Genomic DNA, 11689 nt, shown 5'->3' with positions numbered 1-11689 from the left:
AAAGGCTGATTGAGGGGGGCGTGACTCGTTGGCAAATAGGCGGAGACCGCTTGACAGTTTGTGGGCGGGGTTATGGTTATATGGCCAATCTATTTGAAGCAGGTAAAGGTAGGCAGGTCAGAGGACGTGTGCTGCACCAACGTGGGGGTGTTGTAGGCTGATAGGCTGAAGGTCGTGGTCATGTGCCAGTTTAGGGGTGTGGCTAAGAGCTAACGGACTGTGCTTAGTTTTATATAGGATTAGGATAGAAGCCAGCCCGCCACCACCAGCGCTGCCGCTTATTTATTACTACTAGTATAAGGTCTTTGGCCGCGCTGTTATTTTACCGTAAATATATATATATGGGTGTCTAATACAGACAGGGTTGGAACCATTATTACAAGGCGCGTGTACCAAAGAACCATAAGGGGAGCGATATTTTGTGGTGTAAATCCCTCTGCAGATCGGTTGTAACCTTGATAGTTGTCACTAATGGTTACAGAAACGTTTCAGTAACAGAATCATGTTTGTGTCAGTGCTTGTTATACCTGGCTTGCATGTCACTTCCCTGCAAAGGCGTCTTTAATAAAAATGTGAAGGGGAGCTAGGACAGCCTACCCCTAGTGTCTGCCTGGAATAATGTAATATGGCTGTAAGAGGGATGTTCCAAACGGATACTATAGGGGACGCAAATCAATGAATGATGAGTAAACTAGTTTAGCCTTTGTGTTCTTAGGCAATAGTGGGTGGAGAGTTTGTTGTACTTCCACATTTCACTAAACTGTAAGCAACAGTGTTGAACCATTCATTACAAACTGAAACATTTACACTCTCCCACCCACACAAGAACGCTGTTGTGACCCGCTAAATGCAAGAGTCAACGGTTATAAAACATAGAACGTTCTTTATTAAAGGGAAATAGCTTCCAAAAAATAACTTTTGTGATTCAGACAGAGCATTCCATTTTAAAATAGTTTCCAATTTACTTTTATCAAATTTGCTGAGTTCCCATGATATTCTGTGTTGAAGAGATATCTAGGTAGGCATCTGGAGTTCACTACATGGCAGGGAATAGTGCTGCCATCTAGCTCTTGCAAATGGATAACATTCTTGTAAAACTGTTGCCGTATAGTGCTCCAAAAATGGGCTGGCTCCTAAGCTTACATCTTGCTTTTTAACAAAAGATACCAAGAGAATGAAGAAAAATTAATAGCATTAAAGGGACACTGAACCCAAATTTTTCCTTTCATAATTCAGATAGAGCATGTAATTGTAAGCAACTTTCTAATTTACTCATATTATCAATTTTTCTTCTTTCTCTTGCTGTCTTTATTTGAAAAATAAAGCATCTACGCTTTTTTTTTTGTTCAGAACTCTGGACAGCACTTTTTATTTGTGGATTAATTTATCCACCAATCAGCAAGAACAACCCAGGTTGTTCACCAAAAACGGGCCAGCATCTAAACTTACATTCTTGCATTTCAAATAAAGTTACCAAGAGAATGAAAACAATTTGATAATAGGAGTAAATTAGAAAGTTGCTTAAATTGTCATGATCTATCTTAATCACAAAAGAAAAAATTTGGGTTCAGTGTCCCTTTAAATTAGAAAGTTGTTTAAAATTGCATGTTCTATTTGAATCTTTCTATCTGAATCATGAAATAAACATGTTTGGTTTCATCAAGCAATCATTTTTATATGGGCTATAATCTATCATTATTAAAAAAATAAAAAAACAGGGGCGTGTCCGGGCAGCGGCCATGATAGGCTGCATTAACAGTTGCTGTGTGCTGATAATGGAAAATCCGCAAATTATCTCAACATCGGACACTGCAAACAACATATTCAAACAGATAAACACCTGTTCTATTGAATGATACCGATATTAACCTAAATTAGAGATTTACAATCTGGTTGGGACCATTAGATATCTGCCGGCGGTATCCCACACATCCAACACCTTCCCCCGGTAAACCGGGTAATACAGCCTCTATTAGACTGATCATGGAGCCGCAAGGGAAATGGAACACTCCATGCATACTCTATATTACTAAAAGATTTGAGTACCTTACTTGGAGGATCATTTTAGTAAGCTCTTACAACACATTGCTAAGTGTTTTGGAGCCAATGGAAATTTCAAATACTCTAAAGATGGCGACCTACCTCCATGTCTACAACACCCCCACATTGATGCAGTACACGTCCTCTGACCTGCCTACCTGTACCTGCTTCAAATAGATTGGCCATATAACCATAATTATTTTTCACAAAAAGAACCATTCCACAACAAGAGGTCATTATCTCAAGTTAAAGGGTAGTGAATTTAGTAGTAATTTGCTGAAGCACTTCTTCACAGAAAGGGTGGTTGATTCATGGAATAACCTTTCATTAGAGGTGGTAAAGAAATATTCTGTAGGGGACTTCAAGAATGTCTGGGATAAGCAAGAATCAGTCCTTTGCTTTAAACTAGATAATTTACACTTTCAGGTAGTCTTAGGCAGTGGGCCTTCACTTTGACGAAATTTACAAGACAGTGTCACTTCCCTCCCATAATAGATGTTACTTTATTTTTTCTCTTTAAAGAAAATTGTTTTATTTGATCAAACAAAGTTAAATATGTTTTGTTTTATTAATCAAATGCTGACAAACTGCTGAATGACTCAGATGATAAAACTGAAGTGTATCAGTTTAGCTTGGATTGCCAGTCATTCCAAAACTTAAAAAGCAAAATATTTTTACGCCGGTCTTCAGGAACCGTGACTACCTATCTGGGGGTTAGATTTAGGCTTAATTTTTAATTTTTATTTTTTAGATTAGGGATTTAATGGGCGGTAAAAGAGCTGAATGCCCTTTTAAGTGCAATGCCCATACAAATGCCCCTTTAGGGGAAATGAGTACTTTAGGATTTTGTCAGTTTTTTTAATTTTGGGGGTTTGGTGAGAGGGGGGTTTGACTGTTAGGGGGAACTTAGTTTTTTTTATATGAAAAAACATAAATTATGTAAGAATTTACCTAATAAATTAATTTCTTTCATATTGGCAAGAGCCCATGAGCTAGTGACGTATGGGATATACAATCCTACCAGGAGGGGCAAAGTTTCCCAAACTTCAAATGCCTATAAATACACCCCTCACCACACTCACAATTCAGTTTAACGAATAGTCAAGTAGTGGGGTGATAAAGAAAGGAGTAAAAAGCATCAACAAAGGAATTTGGAAATAATTGTGCTTTATACAAAAAATCATAACCACCATAAAAAGTTTGGGCCTCATGGACTCTTGCCAATATGAAAGAAATTAATTTATCAGGTAAATTCTTACATAAATTATGTTTTCTTTCATGTAATTGGCAAGAGTCCATGAGCTAGTGACGTATGGGATATCAATACCCAAGATGTGGAACTCCACGCAAGAGTCACTAGAGAGGGAGGGATAAAAATAAACAACAGCCATTTTCCGCTGAAAAAATAATCCACAACCCAAAATATAAGTTTATTCTTAAAATGACAAGAGAAACTTAAAAGATCAGCAGAAGAATCAAACTGAAACAGCTGCCTGAAGAACTTTTCTACCAAAAACTGCTTCTGAAGAAGCAAATACATCAAAACGGTAGAATTTAGTAAATGTATGAAAAGAAGACCAAGTTGTCGCTTTGCAAATTTGATCAACTGAAGCTTCATTCTTAAAAGCCCACAAAGTGGAGACTGATCTAGTAGAATGAGCTGTAATTCTCTGAGGCGGGGCCTGACCCGACACCAAATAAGCCTGAAGAATAAAAAGCTTTAACCAAGAAGCCAAGGAAATAGCAGAAGCCTTCTGACCTTCCTAGGACCAGAAATATAACAAATAGACTAGAAGTCTTCCTGAAATCTTTAGTAGCTTCAATATAATATTTCAAAGCTCTCGCCACATCCAAAGAATGTAAGGATCTTTCCAAAGAATTCTTAGGATTAGGACACAAGGAAGGGACAACAATTTCTCTACTAATGTTGTTAGAATTCACAACCTTAGGAAAAAATTTAAATAAAGTCCGCAAATCCGCCTTATCCTGATGAAAAATCAGAAAAGGAGATTCACAAGAAAAAGCAGATAGCTCAGAAACTCTGGCCAAAAGGAACAACACTTTCCAAGAAAGTAGATAAATGTCCAAAGAATGCATAGGCTCAATATGGAGGAGCCTGTAAAGCCCTCAAAACCAAATTAAGACTCCAAGGAGGAGAGATTGATTTAATGACAGGCTTAATACGAACTAAAGCCTGTACAAAACTGTGAATATCAGGAAGTTTAGCAATCTTTCTGTGAATAAAACAGAAAGTGTAGAGATTTGTCCCTTCAAGAAACTTGCAGACAAAACCTTATCCAAACCATCCTGAAGAAACTTGTAAAATTCTTGCAACTCTAAAAGAATGCCAAGAGAATTTATGAGAAGAACACCATGAAATGTAAGTCTTCCAAACTCGATAATAAATCTTTCTAGAAACAGATTTACGAGCCTGTAACATAGTATTAATCACTGAGTCAGAGAAACCTCTATGGCTTAGCACTAAACGATCAATTTCCATACCTTCAAATTTAATGATTTGAGAACCTGATGGAAAAACGGACCTTGAGTGTCAAGATATGTTAGGTTTTCTGAACCGCAACTGCAGAACTTCTTGATACTTATGTATATGAGTGAATGTATCACTTTGTCCGGTATCCTTCTATGGTCAGAGGGTTACCCCAGGGACTTCAGTGAATTAATAAGTAGTTGTTGAAACAGTTCCCAAATGTATCTTTATAGGGACACTGTAGGATATGAATAATCAAGTTTGACTTATCTGTGGCAACTTAATACTCTGCTTAAGGAGTACCTCTTCCTATCTATGATTCACAATCTCTAATTCCCTTTTATGGCACAGATTATACAGAATGCTCAGAAGATATACACAGGCTTTACTTATGTCCAATTGTAGCCTGGTAAACTCTCTCCCTCCTTCCTTCCTAAGAGCCGCTACAGCGGCAAGGCTGAACTGAATTGAAGCTTACTCTGGGTTAACTCCCACCTTCCTTCCTGAGAGCCGCTACAGCAGCTAGACTGAAACTTGTTCGGAGCTTGCTCTAAGTTACGTCACCGTCAGAGAGTGATCAGGTGACTCGGCAGCGTTCGGCTGTTACCTCCATAGCTTGAAACACCGCTGCGATCCAGTCTCAGCTGCAGTCCACGGAGGGGAGAGTGTGAAGCATGTAAGCTCACTAAATTACCCAGTGGTTGTACTCGGTCAGTTGTGGATGGGTATATGGGGAGAGACCTCGATCAGTAGATTAGTTAGATCAGGAGGGTTTAGGTAGTAGCGAGGTTGTTTGAGTTCCTGCCTCAGGCAGGATAATACAGCTGCTACAGCAGGTACGATAAAGTAGTCAATATATAGGCTAACAACCAAATTGTAATCCAAGGTTAGGTTCGATGAATACAGCTCAGCTTTCATGGAGTCATACTACAAATTACTAAGCACCTGTCTGCTGTGGAACAGATCCTTAAAAAGGAGATGGGGTGGAGCCTGGCAATCCTTGCCAAAACAAGTTAACCCTTACATTGAGACAGTAGGTCCGGCCTTAACGGAAGTGGCCAAGGTTGGCAGCTGGACATCCGAACAAGACCCGCATACCAAAACCTGTGAGGCCATGCTGGAGCCACCAGCAACACAAACGATTGTTCCATGATGATTTTGGAAATCACTCTTGGAAGAAGAACTAGAGGCAGGAAAATATAAGCAGGTTGAAAACACCAAGAAAGTGTCAGCGCACCCACTGCTTCCGCCTGAAAATCCCTGGACCTTGACAGGCATCTGGGAAGTCTCTTGTTTAGATGAGAGGCCATCAGATCTATCTCTATAAGACCCCATATCTGAGGAATCTGAGAAAACACATCTGGATGGAGGGACCACCCCCCCCCCCGGATTAAAGTCTAACGGCTGAGATAATCCGCCTCCCAATGTCTATACCTGGGATATGCACTGCAGAATTTAGACAGGAGCTGGATTCCGCCCAAGCAAGTATCCGAGATACTTTTTTCATAGCTTGTGGACTGTGAGTCCCACCCTGCTGATTGACAAATGCCACTGTCTGTGATATTGTCTGTTTGAAACTAAATGAACGGTTCTCTCTTCAACAGAGGCCAAAACTGAAGAGCTCTGAAAATTGCACGGAGTTCTAAAATATTGATTGGTAATCTCGCCTCTTGAGATTTACAAACCCCTTGTGCTGTCAGAGATCCCCAAACAGCTCCCTAACCTGAAAGACTTGCATCTGTAGAGATCATAATCCAGGTTAGCAGAACAAAGAAGCCCCTTGAACTAAACGCTGGTGATTTAACCACCACGTCAGAGAATGTCAAATATTGGGATTTAAGGATATTAATTGTGATATCTTTGTATAATCCCTGCACCATGGATTCAGCAAACAAAGCTGCAGAGGTCTCATGTGAAAAACGAGCAAAGGGAATCGCGTCCGATGCTGCAGTAATGAGACCTAAATTTTCCATGCACATAACTACTGAAGGGAATGTCTGAGACTGAAGGTGCCGACAGGCTGCAACCACTTTCAAAGGTCTCTTGACTGTTAGAAACAGAGTCATGGACACTGAATCTATCTGGAAACCTAAAACAAAGGTGACCATTGTCTGAGGAATCAAGAAACTTTTTGATAAATTGATCCTCCAACCATATTTTCGAAGAAACAACACCAGTTGATTTGTGTGAGATTCTGCAGAACATAAAGACTGAGCTAGTTCCAAGATATCGTCCAAATAAGGAAACACTGCAATACCCTGCTCTCTGGTTTCCATAAAGCAGGGCACCTAGAACCTTTTAAAAAAGATTCTATGAGTGGTTGCTAGTCCAAATGGAAGAACAACGAATTGGTAATAATTGGTAAAAAAAGAATCTCAGGAACTGATAATGATCTGAATGAATCGGAATATGAAGGTATACATTCTGCAAGTCCATTGTGGACCTAAAAAGTCCTTGTTGAATAAAAGGCAGAACAGTCCTTTAAGTCACCATTTGAAATTTGGTACTCTTACATAACGATTCAAAATTTTCAGATCCAGATTGAATTGGTCTGAATGAAATTTTCTTCTTTGGGACAATGAATAGATTTGAATAAAATTCCAGACCTTGTTCCTGAAAAGGAACTGGCATGACTACCCCTGAACTCCAGGTCTGAAACACATTTCAGGAAATCCTGAGCTTTAACTGGATTTGCTGGGATGCATGAGAGAAAAAAAATCTTCTCACAGGAGGATTTACTCAGAATCCTATTCGATACCCCTGAGAGACAATACTCTGAAACCATTGATTTTGGACAGAATTTATCCAAACATCCTTGAAAAAAAACCTAATCTGCCCCCTACCAGCTGAGCTGGAATGAGAGTTGCACCTTCATGCGGACTTAGGGGCTGGCTTTTGGTTTCTTAAATGGGTTGGATTTATTCCAATTAATGAAGGTTACCAAATGGAAACAGATTCCATAGGGAAGGATTAGGTTTTTGTTCCTTATTTGACAAAAAGAACGAAAACCATTAGAAGCTCTATATTTACCCTTAGGTCTCTTATTACCTTGGAAAGAAAGAGATAGCAATCTAGACTTAAAAAATTCATATCAGCATTCCAAGATTTAAGCCTCAAAACTCTTTTAGCTAAAAGTAGCTAAAGACATAGATCTCATCTAACATCAATCTTGATGATATAAAAAAATGCCATCAGAACTGATTAGTATGTTGCAGTAAGCGAACAATACTAGATACATCAGAATCCAATTATTGTTGCGCTAATTCTTCAATGAAAATGTTGATGCAGCTGCAACATCAGCCAAAGAAATTGCAGGCCTGAGACGACCTGAATATAAATAAGCTTTCCTTAGATAAGATTCAAGTTTCCTATCTAAAGGGACTTAAGTACTATCTTCTATAGGAATAAAGGTACGTTCAGCAAGAGTAGAAATAGCCCCATCAACTTTGAGGATCTTTTCCTAAAACTCTATAGAAAATGCTGATAAAAGGATACAATTTTTAAACCTTGCAGAAGGAATAAAAAAAGTACCTGGCTTATTCCATTCCTTAGAAATCATATCAGAAATAGCATCAGGAACAGGAAAAAACCTCTGGAGTAACCACAGGAGGTATAAAAACATAATTTACTAGTTCTAATATCAAGAGGACTAGTTTCCACGATATCCAAAATAATTAACACTTCTTTAACAAAGAACGAAAATACTTCATTTTAAATAAATAAGTAGATTTGTTAGTGTCAATATCTGAGGAAAGATCTTCTGAATCAGATAGATCCTCATCAGAGGAGGATAATTCATTATGTTGTCGGTCATTAAAAATTTCATCAACCTTATGAGAAGCTTTAAAAGACCTTATATTAATTAGAAGGCAGAATAGCAGACAAAGCCTTCTGAATAGAATCAGTAACAAATTCTTTAAATTTCATAGGTATAACATGTACATTAAAAGTTGAAGGAACAACAACAGGCAATGTACTATTTACTGATGGACACAGGGCGTATTACCGCCTAGGAAGACAAAGCACGGGCCTAGGGCGGCAGCTTGGGAGGGGGCAGCACATTTTGGAGCATTAATAGCTCCTTCAAGAAGACATCCTTCAAAAGTTCGGGAGGTCTTCTGCCCAGTGGAGTGGCGTAAGTTCTAGCAGTATTGGATCGAGGGGAAGGACAAACAAAGCCACATATATCTGCTGGATAAAAACGCTGCTATTACAAAAAAATTAAAAACAACTTTTGGACTTTTTTTTTTTTATTACATTTGAATGCCGGTGCTCTATCTATTTTCATACCGTTTGCGAGATTAGAGGCATAATACGGGAGCTGGGAGATAGCAATTGCCCCTCCCCCCCCCCACACACAACAGCATTGCCATAACATGATAAGGGGCTGCCCCTATTTTTACTTAGAGAGAGGTGCGATACTCACAGGCACCGTTTCTTCTAGCTGTAGCAGTACTCCACAGCCCTCAATAAAAATATAGCTATAATCCGGCTGTAGTATTATGCCTCTAACGTCCCAACTGGTATGAAAATCAGATAGAGCACCAGCAGTCAAATGTGCCTGAGTTGTGAAATACTTCTAAAAGTTGGTCTTAATTCTTTTTTTTTAATAGCAGCGTTTGTCTCCCCTGAAATTCTCTGCTAGAGAGCCAGCTGCAGACTTGCGCACTATTCGCTCAAACTGAGTTTGTAATTCCCGCCTTCTCACTTGAGGGAGGGCTGTGCAGTGCAGTGCACCCACTTATTACTGCCCCTCTGTATGTGCATGCTACATGTTAGCCCCCGTATACTATGCCGAGGATGGAAACTACAGCAGATATATGTGGCTTTGTCACCCACGCTCAGGACTCTTAGCTGACAGTAGCTAACGCTTAGCACTGGCAGTTTGTGACACTTTACCTTGTCACCATATCCATGGTTACCTGTTGTGGTCACTTAAGTTCTGTGCTAATATAAGGTACCGTAAAATATTACATAACATGTCTGTGACATCCTGAGCGCATTATTGTAACCATGTACTTACAGGATGTAATGTTTGTGGAAATGGATGTTACTGATGTTTGAAATATACATGCAATATACCAATGATTGTCATATTTATTAAACATTTCAGAACATGCATAAATTTTGTGGAACCCGCATAACAAATCTGCAACAAAAGTGTGCATTTATTTTTTTGTTTAAAACTGTTCCATTATTTTTGTAAAATAAGAGAAAAGAAAACACATTTCCTGATTGATATTCTTGGGGGGGGTTTGGGGGCAGCAGAATTTGAAATGCCTAGGGCAGCACAAAACCTAAATACGCCACTGGATGGACACAATATCTGCATGTAAAAGTTTATCATGATAACCAATACAAATTACATTCGGAAATATAATGCACATAGCTTTAGTAGAACCGACATCAGGTAGCAAAGTTCCAACAGATACTTCTGAGGCAGGATCAGATTGAGACATCTTGCAAAATGTAAAATAAAAAACAACATATTAAGCAAAATTTGTCAATTTCCTTATATGACATTTTCAGGAATGGGAAAAAAATGCAAATAGCATAGCCCTCTGAAAAAGGCAAGAGGGAAATTAACGTTACAATGTAACTGAATTTTTTTTGCGCTAAATACATCCGGAAATGACACACTCGCGTCACTAAAGACGCAACCCTGTGTAAGGAACTCGGCGTCAACTACGATGCCGGATATGACGCACTTGCGTCAATGGACGTACTTTTGCGACAAAAAATTATTGCGCCAAGAATGACGCAATAAAGTCTAGCATTTGGCGCACCCACGGGCCTAATACTGCCCGCAAGCACCTGAGTAGCGCTTGCTCATTGGATGACTACATTTAGACACCAATCAGCAAGTGCTACCCAGGTGCTGAACCAAAAATGGTCCGGCTTCTAAGTTTACATTCAAATAAAGATTCCAAGAGAAGTGAGAAAAATTGATTGTAGGTATCAATTAGAAAGTTGCTTAAAATTGCAGGCTCTATCTGAATCACAAAAGTTTAATTTTTACTATACTATCCCTTTAAACTTAGGTTTTTTATTTTTAAAGTATTGTTAGATTTTTTATTTTAATTGTAATTTAGGATTTATTATTTGAATTGTAATTTAGGATTTATTATTTGAATTGTAATTTAGGATTTATTATTTTAATTGTAATTTAGGATTTATTTTATTAATTGTAATTTAGGATTATTTTAATTTATGTAATGGGGTTAATTTAGGAGGTGTTAGGTTATGGGGCTTAGTGATTAGTTATTTGCGTTGTGGAGGCATGGGGGATAAGGGGTTAATAGTTTGAATAGATACTTTGCGATATGTGGGCATGGTGGATTAGGGGTTAATAGTTTAAATAGATACTTTGCGATATGGGGTTTGGCGGATTAGGGGTTAATAGTTTAAATAAATACTTTGCGATATAGGGTTTGCGTATTACGGGTTAATATATTAGTTATAACGGTGGGGGGGTTGTGGTAAAGAGGTAGATATTGCGCATGCGTTAGGTGTTTGATTTTATTTTAACAGCGAGCGACTGGGAAAATATACTTGTATGCGGCGCCGTATATGCAATCGAGTGTAGTGTAAGGTTGGGTTACCATAGTAACCTATTAATGTTTTAGAAACCTTGCATCGGGTGGAAGCGTTAACACAACGCTAACTTACACCTACGTGAAAAAAGTGACCGCACGCAAAGTGGACAATTTTTTTATGGAAACCTGGTACTAAAATGGAGCCATAATTTGCTTTTAGCTGTTGGCCGCTTCGGTAGCTTATGGCTCCATTTTTATCGGCTCAATGGAAACGAGCCCTCTGTGTCTTGCATATGCACAACATAAAAGAATTGTTCCAAACCATCTTGGAATAATTGCAAATATTTCAAAAAATTGCTGAGAACTTTTCAGATCAATGTTAAATATAGGCCTTTTTATTCAGTGAGCCAAAATCGCTTCTGTCCTCTTCTCTCTGTAAAACGCTACTACAGTCTGGCATGCAGGTATTAGCCAACTTTGAATATTTAAATAAATAAATGAAATTGTACAGCCAGCGTGAGGCCTGCCAAAACGCAAGGCATAGTGTGTTGCACCTACCGCACCAACCCACAGACGCCTTGGGATGCAATTAATGTAAGCAGCTAAAAAATGCTTTACCACCGGA

This window comes from Bombina bombina, chromosome 10 (assembly GCF_027579735.1).
Source record: "Bombina bombina isolate aBomBom1 chromosome 10, aBomBom1.pri, whole genome shotgun sequence".
NCBI lineage: Eukaryota > Metazoa > Chordata > Amphibia > Anura > Bombinatoridae > Bombina > Bombina bombina.
This window is presented reverse-complemented; position numbering follows the sequence as displayed.